Below are 14,063 nucleotides of genomic sequence, written 5' to 3' on the forward strand. Positions count from 1 at the left end.
AAAGTAAAAATTTCCAAAACTTCATCAATCTAACACTCCTCCAGTAATCCTTATTACAAAATCTCGGGATTCCACCTATATCCGTTCACGCAAATCCAAATTGTACCAAATTTTGTACCACTTAGTACTTTTCGTATCCAAAAGTAAGAATTTCCAAACCTACCTCTATCAACACTCCAACAGTAATTTTAATTCCGAATTTCAGGATTCCAAATGTATCCGATCACTGAAATTGAAATTACTGAAATTACGTACCCAAAAGTACGAATTTCCAAAATATCTCTGTCCTACATTCCGACAGTAATCCTAATTCTAAATTTCAAAATTCCAGCTTTGTCCGTTCGCTCGCATCCAAATTGTACCTTATTTGGTACTATTTAGTACTTTTCGTACCCATATGTACGAATTTCGAAAACTACCTCCATATCTCAAACCTACACACCAACAGTAATAGTAATTCCAAATATCAGAATTCCAACTTTATCGGTTCGCCCAAATTCAAATTGTACCAAATTAAGTACCATTAAGTACTATTCGTACACATGAGTACACATTTCCAAAACCACCTCCTTATATCTACCCATCTTCTAAACCTTAATTTTTCGAACGTTCCCACGCCACTCTTCCCCGCCCCTGCCGACCGAGGGGGCCACCTCCCCATAACGTAGGGAGAGCGTACACCCCATAATCCGGATTATGAAGGGTTAGTAGGGTAGGAAATTTCCGGCTACAGTTACACATCAGCCGGATTTACATAAAATAGTACTTAACAAGTTAATAAAACAGATTATGCAATAAGGACAACACAACATATATCTTGCAACAACTTGATTCTAAAGCTGTAGACGTAGAATAGAAGACTTTATTATAGGTAAAGGGTCTGTCAAGTTTATAAGTGCATACAAATTATTATAGATTTCACATAATGATCTAAACGGATTGCTTAGTTCATAGTTAGATCTTGCTAATGGAAGACTGATCGGTATGTAATTCCGAGTAAACCGCGAGGGCACATTAAATTTTATTTCGCCAATTAAAAATTTTGAATCAATCTGACCACGTAAAAGTTTTATTAAAAATGTTGCTCTAAGCATTAGACGTCTCCGTGCCAAAGTCGGGAGATCAATAAGTTGTAATCGATGTTCATAGGGGGGGGGGGGGGGGGAGTGCTTCCACTGTACTCCAAGGCAAACCTCTAAGAGCAAACAGGAGTAATTGAGTTTGGACAGATTCTATCTTATTGTAATACGATTTGTAGAATGGGCTCCATAATACGCAACCATATTCTAATGTAGGCCGAACCAAACTGACAAACAAACGTTTAGTTACATAAGGATCATCAAATTCCTTGGACCAACGTTTTATGAACCCAAAGAGCGATTTCGCTTTATTGACACAGGATTCAATGTGTAAATTAAAACGTAGTTTATTATCTAAAATGACACCAAGATCATCAAATGAATCAACATCATCAAGCTTGTGAGAACCGATAAAGTATTCAAAATATCACAGAAAAATTTATCACAGAAGGAAGGTCATTTAAGTACAGAACGAAAAGTAATGGTCCTAAATGACTTCCTTGAGGAACACCAGAGTGAAAAGTAATGTCTCTTGAAATTATATTATTGAAAGATACCTTTTGGGAGCGATCTTGCAAATAAGAAGAAATCCATGATAAAAGTGTAGTTGGAAAGCCCATTGTATCCAATTTGTGTATCAATAACTTATGCACGACCGTGTCAAAGGCCTTGCTAAAGTCGGTATAAATTACATCTGTTTGATGTTTTAGAGAAAATCCATTGTGAACATGGCAAGTAAGTTCCAATAAGTTCGTTAAAGTTGATCTCCCTTTTATAAATCCATGTTGATATGGAGAAATAATTGGTGAAACAAAATGAATTATTCTACGTGATACCAAAAGTTCAAAAAGCTTTGGGATTGCACTAAGTTTTGCAATGCCCCTATAATTTTCAACGACAGTCCTACTGCCAGATTTATGTAAGGGGATAATAAAACTAGATTTCCAGAGCACAGGAAAGTATCCTAAAGATAAGGAATCATTGAAAATGCTAGTGAGAGGCTTGTACAGTTCATAAGCATATTTCCTCAGAATGTTGGCCGGTACACCATCAGGACCTGGAGAGCTACAATATTTTAATGAAATTAAACCATTAAACACTTCATCCTCTGTAAGAAAGAAATGAGGGAATTGATTTAGTTTATCTATGTTATAAGAGTAATTATTATTAAAAGAAAATGTTGAGTATGTGCTTTGAAAGAATTGAGCGAACATATCAGCTATTTCAACTGTATCACAGGACTCTTTGCAACCAAATTTCATACTGTTAGGGAATTCTTTGACTTTTCTTTTCGAGTTTACAAATTTATAGAAACTTTTAGGATTCGAGTGAAGATTTCTTCTCATTTTATCAAGGTAATTTGTGTAGCACTTAAGATTTTCAGTGTTGTATTTATTTCTAGCTTTAGAATAATTATAATAATTTAAAGAAGTATTATATTTTTTAAATTTCTTGAATAATTTACTTTTAATAATACGTAATCGCCTTAGATATGGAGTAAACCAAGATGGTCCTTTATCGGAACTCACTTTGAAAATTGGTACAGTTGATAAGAACGCATCATTTAGAGTATTATACAAATGTGAAACACGGGATTCTAAGTTACCTCCTTGAATCCAATTTGTATCAGTTAAAATAAGTCGTAATTGTTCACAATTTGTCTTGGGAAAATTGAATTTACCTGATGATTTTTGCACAGGAGAATTATTAAGAGAATTATCTTGTAGTTCTAAAGTTAAAAGTAATGTTGGGTGATATTTATCTTCAGGTTCAGCAAATGGCAAGCATCTACACAATGAAATGTTTGTAGACCTGGAAAAAACTAAATCTAGAATTCTATTTTTTGAGTTATGTATATTATTTATTTGAAGTAGACATTGATCATACATTGTGTCCCAGAAAGTATCCATACCAGACGATGAGTAAGTTGTATAAGTTGGCACATAATCAATAGTATTATCTCCCAAAACCCAATTAATATGAGGTAAATTGAAGTCTTCAAGGCAAATCAGTTCAAATGTTGATTTTTGTAAGTCTGATACATTTTTTATAAGTTCTGAATGTTTAAGGTAAATTTCTAAATCAGAATTAGGAGCAATATAAGAACAGGTTAAAATAATGACGTTTCTTAAAAAATTTAATTTAACACAGACAAATTCTAAATTTGAATTGTCACCAGGGATAATACGCTCTGAGGCTATGGAGTTATGCACAGCGATCAAAACTCCCCCACCATTCTTATTAACTCTATCAGTCCTATAAACTTGGTACTGATCAGACAAAATCTCAGTATCACGAATTTCAGGTTTGAGCCATGTCTCCGTGAAAACCAAGATTTTGAAATCACAGCCAAAAGATTTCAAATAGATATGTTTAAGTTTAGTATTAAGACCTCTAACATTTTGATATAATAAAGATACAGATTTACTTAGTTTTTTGACAAAGGAACCGTAGAAGGGACAACTGGAATATTAACTGGGCTATTATGTTCTCTATACACAAATTCTTTTACTAACACGCCATCAGGCCAGAATGAAGTATCCACCATCTTGTCAAACATATCAGATGGTACAACAATCTTAAAAGACGAAATAGCGTGTTGAGTGTGAGATTTAAATTTGGATACTATGAAATCGTTATTATTAAAATTAATGTGCTTAGAGTGTATATAATTACAAATATTTTCTACTGATGTATTATAATGTACTCTGGAAATGAATATACTTCTTCTAGGAGGAACTACTATTAGTTCATTGCTATTGTTAGAAGGATAATTTTCAGTCACTACAGTTGATGGAAGAGCAGAAATGGAAGTAGAAGAATTAACACCGGTTGGTTGTGCAGTAGAATAATTTTGAGAATTTGAAGTGGTTGGAGTATATGAAAATTGAACTTCAGTTGCAGTACTTTGAATAGGGTTTAAACTTACTTTAGGTAATACATTTGAATATGGCGCCGGAAGCGCAATTGGTTACCTGTAGATAAATCTTCAGCAGTCTTGCGTGGCGGAGCCATCCTAGGAGAATTTAAGCTAATTAAATTTTCACCAGTAGCAATAGCTGTCGACTTCTTTCTTTTCGGAGAACCATCAACATATTCAAATTTAGCAAACATTTTTTCAAAAACATTGAACTTTGATTGTACAGCAACAAAGTTCCTCTTCATGGCTGCAATTTCGATCTTAGCTTCCCTAAAAAGTCGATAAAAATCCACTTCTAGGGACCTGCAATCAACGCAAGCCCAACGAAGGCCTTTATCTCGGTCAGTTATAAGATCATAATTTTTGCCAGTAAAACCAGCACATTTATGATGAGCACATCTTTCATTCCAAATTTTAAGATTTTGGCTGTATCCGTTCACATAATACAAAATGGTACTAAATTTAGTAACTTTTAGTACTTTTTCGTACACTTTAAGTTCGAATTTCCAAAAACCCTTTGATACACCTTTCTAGCTCTCCATCAGTGACCCTCATTCTAAATTTCAGAATTCTAGTTCTTCGCGTTTGCCTGATGAGCACATCTTTCATTCCAAATTTTAAGATTTTGGCTGTATCCGTTCACATAATACAAAATGGTACTAAATTTAGTAACTTTTAGTACTTTTTCGTACACTTTAAGTTCGAATTTCCAAAAACCCTTTGATACACCTTTCTAGCTCTCCATCAGTGACCCTCATTCTAAATTTCAGAATTCTAGTTCTTCGCGTTTGCCTAATACAAAGGGTACAATATTTAGTACCTTTTAGTACTTTTCGTACCGTTCTAGTTCGAATTTCCAAAAATCCAGCATTATCTGACACCTTCAGACCAAGAGTGACCCTCACCCAAAATTTTAAGATTCTAGCTCCAGCCGTTTAGCCTGGGCGTTGATTATGATTCAGTCAGTCAGTGAATCAGTGAGTCATCATTACTGAACTCTTTTATAACACAATGCAACACTGAAAATGCAAACAACTTCTAGTATGCATTTTTTGAAAGTACATATTTAGAGTATAAAACCCCTAGTAGGGTTATGCCTTCGTCTAAATCGCGCTAAATATACATTTTTTTGCATATATCAGGCCTTTATCTCAGAAACGAATAGGAGTTTGGCCTTGCTATCGTTAGCAATATTGTAGCCCTAAACTAGTAGAACATATCTCTTGAAAGAACCACATAAGAAAAACTCAACCTAGGGCATCAAAATCTATAAAATATAGACAATTTTACATAATTGCTGAAATTCTGGTCAGTATCGGCTAAACTATTAGGAGTTGAACCAAGTAACCTTTCGCAAATCTTCCAAATAAAGTTCTCAACAATTCTTTAGAACATTCTGAAACTCTAAAATGCTTACTTCATGTTGTTTCAGCGGTATTTTGCATCATATTTTTACAACACGTATTTCAAACACAGTTCACACCAACAGTTTATTCTCGCATTTCGGATTTCATTACATTATTGACATTTTTATTAAATCGTCGTTGAAAAATGTACTGAAAAATGTACTGAAAACAACGGGATAGAGGCATTTTACAACAATTACATGTTCAGAAAAATTAACGGGTTTGGAGATACGGTGCGAAATGTATAAAAACTGTGACATTTTTTGCATATATGTATTTTGAAATTTGAGGCAATAAATGTATTTTTTCGAGTTCACTATTTCTCCAAATATTTTATTCTTGTCCTTACTTACAACAAATTTGCTTCAGAGGTCAGAAGATTCGCATTGGTTTCAGAGATATAGCCCCGAATTTCTTTAAAACTCAATATTTAACCATGTGGCCATAAAATCCGAGCTGGATCTGACATAACAAAACCCAACTAGGGTTTCTTGTCGTTTGGGTCCGTACTTTCAAAAAATCCTTTGAAAATGGCATTGGAAGAAATAGCTTTGTTTGCTAAATACGTAGTTGCTTATAACCGTTGTTCGTCATATCAGAATTAATCTGTAGAAATCATTGTTTTAACTTATTTTTACACATAAATTTTTGAAAAAGTTAAAAAATGCTTTAATTTCGTCGTTCTTAATTTTTGCCCCAAAAACAGGGTTGGTCGAAATAGACCACATTTTATTCTTAAACATATTTTCTCTTTAAGGCCCATACCAATATACGGACGTATACCCAGTGCGTGTGTGGTAAAAAAAGTAGAACACATGTATTCTTAGTCCCAATTTACATTAGGCGAGTTTACTTGCGGCAATTGTCAGTTTGTTGGTGAGAGAGGGTGTTGAGAGGCAAAGGGTTACCACATGCCTCACCTCTCTCTCCATCAAACTGACAATTGCCGCAAGTAAACTCGCCTAATGTAAAATGGGACTTATGAGAACTACCGAAATACGTCGAGCGTATACTTTTTGTAAGTTGAAAATTTTCAACTTTGACAGAACGTTATTGCTTGTATGTGTGTGTTTTGTATTTTAAAAACAAAAGCCCAATAAGACATGAAATACAATTCATTGCAAAGGAAAATTATTTGTTTTACGAATGAAAATATTTAAGTAAGTTTCGGTCGCGGATTTTGTGTTTTAAACGTGATTTGGGACTCAACGTATTTGGGTAATACGGACGCCCAGAGAGCGTTGTTTTGGTAGGTTGGTGAAATATTTGTGTACGTCCCGTCGTTAGTTAGGTTTAGCAGTAATACGTATTTAAAAAATCAAAATTTCGTTGAATCCTAATCCATAAAACAACATTCGAAACTCCTGGTTACTAAAAAGAATAAAAAATTGTACATCGAGACGTACTAGACGGGAAAAGGTGTTATCGTGACGCTTGTGTAGTTTGGTACATACTGTTGAAGTTTGTAAGGTGAAGTGTTGAAGTGTTTAATCAATTAATACTTTACATTGTATAAGTAACCTTTGCTTTTTGGTTTTATTCTACATACAAACTTCATTGAACTAAAAACATACATACATCAAAACAAGCAAGTCATTCTGTGAAAACTTTATTCTTCAACAAAAATAAAAAAGTAATATTCTAAAAATCATCCAAACCGCTGAAGGATATTATTTGTGAAAAACTATATAAGATTTTCTCAAGAATTATTTCAACGTCACGCCCTTCCCAAAAAATCGCTCAATTTTAAGGTAATATTTAAAAATCTGGCCACAAATGAATGAATGAAATGAATGTCATTAATTATGGCAAATATACAATCTCTTCCATGGTTGTCATTGCATCATTCAACTCATCCTTTGTGGAGTAATTGCTGTAAAAGTGATGATATTTACGTTGCTAATGATGTTGGTTGGTTGGTAATATACTTTCACAGATGCCACCTCTAACGGAGCATCATTAATCATGAAAATACCTTCGAGTATTGAAGCGAATTGTGCGGTTATCTGCAAAAAATTATTAAGGGGAAAAAGCAGCCTCGAAATATGTCGTGTGATAAAAGTAACGAAATAATTTCTTTTTCGGCATTCCGTTTTCATTGTCAAAGAATTAAAATGAAAATATTGGATGGTATTTGTGGGGAAAGGGATTTAGAGAAGACATCAGTAAAAATGAATGAAATAGTACATTGTGTACGTTAATTAATATTAAATGAAAGGTGCTTACACCTGGTAAGTTTCTGCGGCTTCTGAAACAACAAAGATTAGAAAAATCCAAAAAAAATCGCCCGAGGGATTTTCAAATAAAACGCGGTCAAAGTTCACATTTGTAGGGGTTTTTTATGTTTTCACGGTTTTATTTGGAAACCGCAAGTCCTATCGTAATGGGACTAAAGAAAATGTAGCAGTGAAAATTCTCTGCAAGATTGACCTTAATGGTATTTTCATAGATTTTACGATTTTTGAGATATAGAAGTTCAAATTGGGACAATGCGCACACTGTATCGCCTCCTTATAAAACAATGTCATGCACGATGCGCCTTAACTAACTTTAAGATTCTGAAACAGCAATATTCGTAGATAAGAAAAATCCAAAACAAGAAAAAATCGTTGGAGGGTTTTGTTTTTAAAAATATTGTAGCAGTGAAAATCCTCTACTTCCGTTTTCAAGCAAAATTCAAAATTTGGGAACTGTGACCGCGATTTTTTAAAAATCCCTCCAGCGATTTGTTTCTTGTTTTTGGATTTTTCTTATTTATGAAATATAAAAACCCCTAAAAATGTAAATTTTGACCGCGATTTATTTGAAAATCACTCCGGCGATTTTTTTTGTTTGTTTTTTTTTTCTCATCTATGAACATTGTAGATTCAGAATCCGCAAAAATTTCCCAAGTGTAAGCACCTTTCATTTAAATTTATTTAAGGCGCGCCGTGTGAAATTTTGTATTCAGTCTTCGTTGAGGGGCAACAAAAGTTTCCCCCAGAAATTTGTCGATGCATGTCCACGTTTTTATATAGCCTCATAGAACGGTACCGACCAATTTTGAGAATTTTGAAGGTTTTAACCACATTAATACTACCTTATAGATAAGCTGTTGTTGTAACAGTGTTTGTTATTATGTTTGTATGTTCGTTCTTCTGTTCAATCTGGCTCTGGGTCTATCTCTAGTTCCAGGAAAGTGGCTGCTTCGATTTGATGTAACCACAGATCCACTGGAGTTAGATGAGTAGGTTTGGCTGGGCAGTGGAAAAGGTGTTTTGTGTCGTGCGGGGCCCATGCCACATACTGGGCAGATGTCTTGCACGGCGCGTCGATTTCCGCCCAATAAGAATTTAGGCGACTGCAATATCCTGAGCGTAGTTGAACCAAAACTACTCTAGTTTGTCGTGGCAGCAGACGCTGTCCATGCCATATACTATTTAAACCTGCTTGATACGCTTGTTGATCTAGGGGTTCTCTCCTGTATCGTCGGACCTCTCCCTCTAGAGCATGGATACCCTCCTTAATGTGTCTGGGGGTGTCAGGCCTACCCACAACATTGTGATTGTGATGGCTCACACGGTAACATCCAAGCAGGTACTGCAACGAAAGCAACTCATTGCGTTGCTTTACTGGAAGAATCTTTGCCTCCTCATGTAGATGGTCCACTGAAGATGTGAGGAGGCACCCTGTTGCTGTTCTCAGGTCGGCATTCTGGCAAGTTTGAATCTTTTTCCAATTCGTATCACATAATCTCGGGGACCAGACTGGCGCTGCATAGCTTACCACCCCAAGTGCTGCCGGCTAGGGACTTGAGAACCTTGTTCCTACTTTTCAGTTTGTCGCAGATAGCTGTGCGTGCGCGCACAACGTGATAGAAGTGTCGAATGTGACCCCTAAAATTTTGGGGCAGTTTGTGGTCGGAATTCTGCTACCGTCGACCACGACATTCAATTCTCTTCCAAACTGCGCTGCCCATGTGGTGAACAGAGTAGCTGTCGATTTGTGGCGGAAATCGGCATATTCCTCGAATGAAAAAGGTGGTAAGATCGGTTGAATAGTTGTTTAGTCTCTCACAGATGTCATCAGGATAGGTACCCGACGCCAGGATCGTGCAATCATCCGCATACGTTACGATCTCGATGCCGTCTGGAGGGGACGGAATACAGGAGAGGTAGAGGTTAAACAGTTCCGGAGATATCACCCCTCCTTGGGGAACTCCCTGTTTCACTCTACGGGGTTTGGACATCTTGTTCCTGAATTTCACGTACGACTGGTGTCCACACATATAATTGACTATCCAACGTTTCAAGCTTGGCCGGAGGGTTTTCTGCTCAATGTCCTCAAACAGCGTGGAGTGCCTGACTGTATCAAAGGCTTTTGATAAGTCAAGCGCCACCATCACTGTTCTATCGCACGGCCGTCTCTGGTTGAGTCCTTGACAAATATATGTGGTAATGGCATGCAGCACAGTTGTCGTGCTGTGCTGCTTACGGAATCCATGCTGATGATCGGCAACTTGATAGCTATTTCTGATACTGGGGAGGACTAAGGCCTCAAGGGTCCTTGCCACGGGTGACAGAACGAAATGGGCATGTAGGATTCACTTTTGTTGGCATCCTTGCCGGGCTTCCGTAGTGGGACCACAATGCCCATTTTCCAGACTTCGGGAGCAATGAGGGTGGATAGCGACAAGCTGAGAACTTTAGAGAGATACTCCACTTCCGGCTCATCCAACTGCTTCAGTATTACCATGGAGATTCCATCAGGGCCCAAGCTTTAGATGATTTAGCGTTTTTGATGGCATTGGCAACATCATCCATTGTAAACTGTGATGATTTATTCTCGGCACGAAGAGATCTGATGCGACGTAATACTCTTCTCTTCGCCCTGCCACTCTCGGGGTGCTCGACAAACTGTCGACTGAAATAACTTGCGCACCTCTTGGGGTCAGTCAACGTAACGTCGCCAAACGTGACTGAGGTCCTATCTTCCTTTCTTCCAGGGTTCGAGAGTGACTTAACCGTTGCCCACAATTCACCTATACCGGCTCCAATGTTGCAACTCTTCAGATGATTTAACCACTTCCAGTGTTAGCTCCCTGACTCTGGGGTCATTGGGGTTGGTTCGGCGAAGCTCATCACGCTCATTTGCTCATCCCGTCGCCTCTGCTGGGAAGTTTGGTCTTACTTCTGGTATTCGACCAGTAGGGATATGGCGAGCGGCTGCAGCTTTCTTATGATTGACGAATGTGCGGCGTTCAGAGGTAATGAAATCGGGTGATCTGCTAATGGCAGCCATTCCGGGATATGCTGCTCCCAACACAGAAAAACGAAACAAATACAAACATATGTACACTAAGGTGGCAGCCGCTGGCAGGAACGATGATTTTGTGTTGTTCCGGGTCAATCCGGTACGAAAGAACCCGTGGGATTGTACCTCCCGATTTTCGGTATTTGCAGGATTTTAGCTACAATTTTTAACCGAACTAGCTGTTATTTGACACTTGAGGTTCTCAGTGGTCACGAAACTTGTACACAAAAAATGTAAACATAGGTCCATGTTTTGGTATAGCCCCCATATAACGGTATTTCCTGATTTTCGGTACTTTGGGAATTTTAGCTACAATTTTTAACCGAACTAGCTGTAATTTGGCATTTGAGGTTCATAGTGGTCACGAAACTTATCCACCAAAAATCTTCAACATAACTCCATGTATTGGTATAGCTTCCATATAACGGCACCTCCCGATTTTCGGTATCTCGAAAATGTTAGCTACAATTTTCAACCGAACTAGCTGTAATTTGATAGTTGGGGTTCTCTGTGGTCACAAAACTTTTCCTTCAGAAATCGTTAACATAGGTCCCATGTTTTGGTATAGCCCCCATATAGCAGTACCTCCCGATATTCGGTATACAAGTCACCCAAATATGCTTAGATGTTTCTTCGGGTCGCCTATATGTGTGGGCTTCAAATCGAAATACAGAGACTTCTTCAATTCGCCTACGACATGTCTCCTATGGAGGCTACTTCCTAACGCAGAAACCACATTTACTTTTTCAACCAATCTCATTAGCAGACCATTTAAAAGATCATTTCATTCTGCCCTAATTTCACTAGACCAAACTCCAAAATGCCATAAAAATATCTGAGGGGCATGTGTTAAAAATACATTTGAACCAAAATATCCTACTAAAAGGATTGGCAATGGTCATAAAAATCTAAATTGTCTTAAAATGACATTTAAAATACCACAAAGTAGCATTTTCCTTAGGCATTGTTTTCACGTTTCTTCAAGTCACGACTTTGGTTTTTTATGTGAGGGATTTTAATTTTTATGACGTGACATATGTATAAGATATTCATTGATTTGTTTACATTTTTATTGCCATATATTCTTTACAACATTAGCCTAAGAAGAACATAAAAAACTGACCATGTTTTGATAAACACCCTTAAATAGTAGTCGGGAGAAATAACTGCAGAATAAATGCATTTGGCAAACACCACCGCATTGCACAACACTGGAACGTACGTTTCAGTTATTTTGTGTGTAGAGTTTTTATGACTTTTTTTATGTACCCACCTTTGATGTGTTTTCCCCTTTGAAGGCCTGTGCCATTATGCAAAAAAGTCATAGAATTTTGCATTGTCATTCGCAGAGTATTCGCATAATGGTGTTAATTAACATCTGTTGTATTTGGATTTAATGATGTTATCGATTTTGGTCCTGTTGCCATGGTTCATTAGAATTTTGATTATGTTGGCGTTCGAAAAAAACGGGTCATAAAAAATTGTTCAAAATTTTATGACTTGTTCCTAAAAGAATCATACATAATGAGATTATGTGGGACAATCATAAAATTATTCAGAAGCTAAAAAATACAAAGTAAGTAGGAATTTCAAATATTTGCATTAAAAACATGTGGCTGTTTGTTTGAGTTATCCGAGTTTAGATAACATTTTGCAAGTTTTATGAAAGGAATGATGCACACATCGATTTTATGAGAAGCATGATTAGATATGGAAATAAAGTGGAAATAATCGTCACTACTTTGCTTTATTGAAAATTGTATTGCAAGAATAATGAAAAACCAAGTACGAACGACGCTAAGTTCGTCTGGCCTAACTTTTTATACCCTTCCCCACGAACGGTATTGTAGAAAATAGGAACAATTAATTTTCTTTCGTTGTTGAAAGTACTAATAAGATTTTCTACCCCTTGAGAGTCCAAAATACCGAGTTAAATACATCAAAAGGAAAAAATAACAAACCACTTTAAAAGAGCTCACATGAGTAGGGTCCTGGTTGTTCTTTCCAAAATATGGACCAACACTTGCAATTTTTCGAATTGAGCTTTTGTATCCTCTGACAACATGCAATACCCAAGAAATACAGCAAACTCGGTTAGCAAATTTGCAAAAGAGGACATGTACTGACAAATTTCTGGTGGAAGTTTTGTGGCCCCCAAGAAGACTAAATATTGAATTTAAGCCACTCTGAAAATACCGAAAATCGCATCATACCATTATATGGGAGGCTATATCAAAACTTGGTGGCCAGGTTTGAAACGTTGGATAATTAATTATATATGTGGGGGCCAGTCGTAAGTGGAATTCAGGAAGAAGAAGCTCAAGCCCCACATAGTGCAGCAGAAAGTTTCCTAAACTGGGATGATATCTTCGAAACGGTTTAATCTCTAGCTCTCCTGTATTCTAGCCCCTCCAAACGGTAATGAAATCGTAACATATGTCGATAACAGTACGATCTTGGTACCTTTCCTGATTTGTGAAAGGCTGAACTTCTATTTGAGTGATCTTATCATATTTTTCCACGCGAGGAATATGCAAATATCCGCCACTAAATCTACGGCCACTTTGTTCACCACATGGAGGAGAGAACTGAGTTGAATGTCATGGTCGGTGGTAGCAGAATTGCGACCACCAACTACACTAAGATTCTAGGGAGTCACATTCGACGCATATTTACGTCGTCCGCACAAGCCACGGCTATATGCTACAAGTAGGGATGTAGGAATAAAGTCTTCCTTGCTGGCAGCACTTGGGTGCAGATAAAGAAACCTTGTTGACCACATCTAAGGTTATAGATTAGATAGATAGGTCCAACGTTACAAGAGAGAACCCCTACATCAACAATCCCATCAAGCAGGTTTAAATAGCATTCATACAGATGCAGTTGCTTAGGCTATAAACAACTCCATCGCCGCTTAGGAGCGTCAGCTGCCACGACAAACCAGAGTTGTTTTGGCTCAACTACAATCGGGATGGTGCAGCCGTCTGAATTCCTTAAAGTCAAGGATCGATGGCACCGTGCAAAACATCTACCCAGCACAGGGCACTCACGACACACCTTTTCTGTTTCCCTGCCAAACATGCTCAACTAACTCCGGAACATTGTGGTTACAGCCCATCAAAGCAGCCACATTCCTAGAACTGGAGATTTGCGGTATTTTGATGGTTGTGGTCTCAATATTCCACCGATATGGCTGAAATTCGGTACTTAGTCTTTGTTGGGGGCACTAAACTTTCCACCTGAAATTTGTCCGTATATGTCCACGTCTTCATATAGCCCCCACAGAAGGATACCTCCCGATTTTGGGTATTTTTAAAGTTTATGCCTCAATATGCAACAGAAATGGCCGGAGGTTATTATTTAGTC

At 37.3% G+C, this 14,063-nt stretch overlaps 1 protein-coding gene across 3 annotated transcripts in view; it reads left to right on the top strand.

The window, feature by feature from the left end:
* The first annotated feature begins 6,989 nt into the window (after nucleotides 1-6,989).
* Nucleotides 6,990-14,063, top strand: part of LOC141397430 (GTP-binding nuclear protein Ran-like) — a 67,549-nt gene continuing 60,475 nt past the window's right edge. For all 3 annotated transcript variants that reach the window (XM_073973582.1, XM_073973583.1, XM_073973585.1), the window contains exon 1: nucleotides 6,990-7,156. The gene's annotated coding sequence lies outside the window, so the exon portion shown is untranslated. The remainder of the gene's footprint in view (nucleotides 7,157-14,063) is intronic.

Source organism: Musca autumnalis, unplaced genomic scaffold (assembly GCF_047663935.1).
Source record: "Musca autumnalis isolate F117 unplaced genomic scaffold, ASM4766393v1 scaffold_3, whole genome shotgun sequence".
Classification (NCBI taxonomy): domain Eukaryota; kingdom Metazoa; phylum Arthropoda; class Insecta; order Diptera; family Muscidae; genus Musca; species Musca autumnalis.